This window comes from Eleutherodactylus coqui, chromosome 11 (assembly GCF_035609145.1).
Source record: "Eleutherodactylus coqui strain aEleCoq1 chromosome 11, aEleCoq1.hap1, whole genome shotgun sequence".
In the NCBI taxonomy this organism is placed as follows: domain Eukaryota; kingdom Metazoa; phylum Chordata; class Amphibia; order Anura; family Eleutherodactylidae; genus Eleutherodactylus; species Eleutherodactylus coqui.
The window spans coordinates 54,995,532-55,000,531 of record NC_089847.1 but is presented as its reverse complement, the minus strand read 5'-3'; the positions used below and the strand labels follow the sequence as shown (position 1 = coordinate 55,000,531).

The window sequence follows — 5,000 nt, the reverse complement described above, 5'->3', positions numbered from 1 at the left end:
TAAGAAGTGTGTGGGCTTTTGGAAGTCACGGAAAGAGTAATGTGTTCAAAGTGTAGTAAATATTGAGTGCTTTTTGCACAGCTAGCTTTCCACTGCGTTTGTCACACAGGTTCAAATACTGCCGGCTACGATTTCTTTTGCTGATCTTCTTGATCCATGGGAGTCAGAAAAAGCCTGCCAAATACGTAACTTTCAAAAAGTGTGTCCCTTTGGAAATTTTCCTTAAGGCACAGATGGAATCCTTTTGATTAAATGTTTGCTGAAGTGATGGAAAGGGGTCAGAGTGTGGAAACTATCTAGTGCCTTTTGGACGACAATCTTTTCTCCAGTACAACTTTTCTAGGTATATTGCTCCCTCCTTTTAGGCTGCTTTTAACTCAGTGTGTGGTTCCATGGTGTAATGGTTAGCACTCTGAATCCAGCGATCCGAGTTCAAATCTCGGTGGAACCTGCATAAGCACTTTAGCCGCACAAGCGTTCTCTGACTTTTGCTAATGCTGTGTACTCATCGGCCCAAGCCCATTTCTAGAGTAGCTACACTACTTCTCATGTGTAGTCGTGGCCGAGTGGTTAAGGTGATGGACAAGAAATTCATTGGGGTCTCCCCGCGCAGGTTCAAATCCTGTCGACTACGTTAATATCTGCTGCTCTTCTAAGTAAACCGGGAATATTAAGAAGTGTGTGGGCTTTTGGAAGTCACGGAAAGAGTAATGTGTTCAAAGTGTAGTAAATATTGAGTGCTTTTTGCACAGCTAGCTTTCCACTGCGTTTGTCACACAGGTTCAAATACTGCCGGCTACGATTTCTTTTGCTGATCTTCTTGATCCATGGGAGTCAGAAAAAGCCTGCCAAATACGTAACTTTCAAAAAGTGTGTCCCTTTGGAAATTTTCCTTAAGGCACAGATGGAATCCTTTTGATTAAATGTTTGCTGAAGTGATGGAAAGGGGTCAGAGTGTGGAAACTATCTAGTGCCTTTTGGACGACAATCTTTTCTCCAGTACAACTTTTCTAGGTATATTGCTCCCTCCTTTTAGGCTGCTTTTAACTCAGTGTGTGGTTCCATGGTGTAATGGTTAGCACTCTGAATCCAGCGATCCGAGTTCAAATCTCGGTGGAACCTGCATAAGCACTTTAGCCGCACAAGCGTTCTCTGACTTTTGCTAATGCTGTGTACTCATCGGCCCAAGCCCATTTCTAGAGTAGCTACACTACTTCTCATGTGTAGTCGTGGCCGAGTGGTTAAGGTGATGGACAAGAAATTCATTGGGGTCTCCCCGCGCAGGTTCAAATCCTGTCGACTACGTTAATATCTGCTGCTCTTCTAAGTAAACCGGGAATATTAAGAAGTGTGTGGGCTTTTGGAAGTCACGGAAAGAGTAATGTGTTCAAAGTGTAGTAAATATTGAGTGCTTTTTGCACAGCTAGCTTTCCACTGCGTTTGTCACACAGGTTCAAATACTGCCGGCTACGATTTCTTTTGCTGATCTTCTTGATCCGTGGGAGTCAGAAAAAGCCTGCCAAATACGTAACTTTCAAAAAGTGTGTCCCTTTGGAAATTTTCCTTAAGGCACAGATGGAATCCTTTTGATTAAATGTTTGCTGAAGTGATGGAAAGGGGTCAGAGTGTGGAAACTATCTAGTGCCTTTTGGACGACAATCTTTTCTCCAGTACAACTTTTCTAGGTATATTGCTCCCTCCTTTTAGGCTGCTTTTAACTCAGTGTGTGGTTCCATGGTGTAATGGTTAGCACTCTGGACTCTGAATCCAGCGATCCGAGTTCAAATCTCGGTGGAACCTGCATAAGCACTTTAGCCGCACAAGCGTTCTCTGACTTTTGCTAATGCTGTGTACTCATCGGCCCAAGCCCATTTCTAGAGTAGCTACACTACTTCTCATGTGTAGTCGTGGCCGAGTGGTTAAGGCGATGGACAAGAAATTCATTGGGGGCTCCCCGCGCAGGTTCAAATCCTGTCGACTACGTTAATATCTGCTGCTCTTCTAAGTAAACCGGGAATATTAAGAAGTGTGTGGGCTTTTGGAAGTCACGGAAAGAGTAATGTGTTCAAAGTGTAGTAAATATTGAGTGCTTTTTGCACAGCTAGCTTTCCACTGCGTTTGTCACATAGGTTCAAATACTGCCGGCTACGATTTCTTTTGCTGATCTTCTTGATCCGTGGGAGTCAGAAAAAGCCTGCCAAATACGTAACTTTCAAAAAGTGTGTCCCTTTGGAAATTTTCCTTAAGGCACAGATGGAATCCTTTTGATTAAATGTTTGCTGAAGTGATGGAAAGGGGTCAGAGTGTGGAAACTATCTAGTGCCTTTTGGACGACAATCTTTTCTCCAGTACAACTTTTCTAGGTATATTGCTCCCTCCTTTTAGGCTGCTTTTAACTCAGTGTGTGGTTCCATGGTGTAATGGTTAGCACTCTGAATCCAGCGATCCGAGTTCAAATCTCGGTGGAACCTGCATAAGCACTTTAGCCGCACAAGCGTTCTCTGACTTTTGCTAATGCTGTGTACTCATCGGCCCAAGCCCATTTCTAGAGTAGCTACACTACTTCTCATGTGTAGTCGTGGCCGAGTGGTTAAGGCGATGGACAAGAAATTCATTGGGGTCTCCCCGCGCGGGTTCAAATCCTGTCGACTACGTTAATATCTGCTGCTCTTCTAAGTGTGTGGGCTTTTGGAAGTCACGGAAAGAGTAATGTGTTCAAAGTGTAGTAAATATTGAGTGCTTTTTGCACAGCTAGCTTTCCACTGCGTTTGTCACACAGGTTCAAATACTGCCGGCTACGATTTCTTTTGCTGATCTTCTTGATCCGTGGGAGTCAGAAAAAGCCTGCCAAATACGTAACTTTCAAAAAGTGTGTCCCTTTGGAAATTTTCCTTAAGGCACAGATGGAATCCTTTTGATTAAATGTTTGCTGAAGTGATGGAAAGGGGTCAGAGTGTGGAAACTATCTAGTGCCTTTTGGACGACAATCTTTTCTCCAGTACAACTTTTCTAGGTATATTGCTCCCTCCTTTTAGGCTGCTTTTAACTCAGTGTGTGGTTCCATGGTGTAATGGTTAGCACTCTGAATCCAGCGATCCGAGTTCAAATCTCGGTGGAACCTGCATAAGCACTTTAGCCGCACAAGTGTTCTCTGACTTTTGCTAATGCTGTGTACTCATCGGCCCAAGCCCATTTCTAGAGTAGCTACACTACTTCTCATGTGTAGTCGTGGCCGAGTGGTTAAGGCGATGGACAAGAAATTCATTGGGGTCTCCCCGCGCGGGTTCAAATCCTGTCGTCTACGTTAATATCTGCTGCTCTTCTAAGTAAACCGGGAATATTAAGAAGTGTGTGGGCTTTTGGAAGTCACGGAAAGAGTAATGTGTTCAAAGTGTAGTAAATATTGAGTGCTTTTTGCACAGCTAGCTTTCCACTGCGTTTGTCACACAGGTTCAAATACTGCCGGCTACGATTTCTTTTGCTGATCTTCTTGATCCGTGGGAGTCAGAAAAAGCCTGCCAAATACGTAACTTTCAAAAAGTGTGTCCCTTTGGAAATTTTCCTTAAGGCACAGATGGAATCCTTTTGATTAAATGTTTGCTGAAGTGATGGAAAGGGGTCAGAGTGTGGAAACTATCTAGTGCCTTTTGGACGACAATCTTTTCTCCAGTACAACTTTTCTAGGTATATTGCTCCCTCCTTTTAGGCTGCTTTTAACTCAGTGTGTGGTTCCATGGTGTAATGGTTAGCACTCTGAATCCAGCGATCCGAGTTCAAATCTCGGTGGAACCTGCATAAGCACTTTAGCCGCACAAGCGTTCTCTGACTTTTGCTAATGCTGTGTACTCATCGGCCCAAGCCCATTTCTAGAGTAGCTACACTACTTCTCATGTGTAGTCGTGGCCGAGTGGTTAAGGCGATGGACAAGAAATTCATTGGGGTCTCCCCGCGCAGGTTCAAATCCTGTCGACTACGTTAGTTTTTGCTGCTCTTCTAAGTAAACCGGGAATATTAACAAGTATGTGGCTTGGTGTGGGCTTTTGGAAGTCACGGAAAGAGTAATGTGTTCAAAGTGTAGTAAATATTGAGTGCTTTTTGCACAGCTAGCTTTCCACTGCGTTTGTCACACAGGTTCAAATACTGCCGGCTACGATTTCTTTTGCTGATCTTCTTGATCCGTGGGAGTCAGAAAAAGCCTGCCAAATACGTAACTTTCAAAAAGTGTGTCCCTTTGGAAATTTTCCTTAAGGCACAGATGGAATCCTTTTGATTAAATGTTTGCTGAAGTGATGGAAAGGGGTCAGAGTGTGGAAACTATCTAGTGCCTTTTGGACGACAATCTTTTCTCCAGTACAACTTTTCTAGGTATATTGCTCCCTCCTTTTAGGCTGCTTTTAACTCAGTGTGTGGTTCCATGGTGTAATGGTTAGCACTCTGAATCCAGCGATCCGAGTTCAAATCTCGGTGGAACCTGCATAAGCACTTTAGCCGCACAAGCGTTCTCTGACTTTTGCTAATGCTGTGTACTCATCGGCCCAAGCCCATTTCTAGAGTAGCTACACTACTTCTCATGTGTAGTCGTGGCCGAGTGGTTAAGGCGATGGACAAGAAATTCATTGGGGTCTCCCCGCGCAGGTTCAAATCCTGTCGACTACGTTAGTTTTTGCTGCTCTTCTAAGTAAACCGGGAATATTAACAAGTATGTGGCTTGGTGTGGGCTTTTGGAAGTCACGGAAAGAGTAATGTGTTCAAAGTGTAGTAAATATTGAGTGCTTTTTGCACAGCTAGCTTTCCACTGCGTTTGTCACACAGGTTCAAATACTGCCGGCTACGATTTCTTTTGCTGATCTTCTTGATCCGTGGGAGTCAGAAAAAGCCTGCCAAATACGTAACTTTCAAAAAGTGTGTCCCTTTGGAAATTTTCCTTAAGGCACAGATGGAATCCTTTTGATTAAATGTTTGCTGAAGTGATGGAAAGGGGTCAGAGTGTGGAAACTATC

At 43.8% G+C, this 5,000-nt stretch overlaps 1 non-coding gene across 1 annotated transcript; it reads left to right on the top strand.

Moving 5' to 3' along the window:
* The first annotated feature begins 1,728 nt into the window (after nt 1-1,728).
* TRNAQ-CUG (transfer RNA glutamine (anticodon CUG)) lies at nt 1,729-1,800 on the top strand. Its single transcript has one exon. It is a non-coding gene; the product is annotated as a tRNA-Gln (tRNA).
* The last annotated feature ends 3,200 nt before the right edge of the window (nt 1,801-5,000 follow it).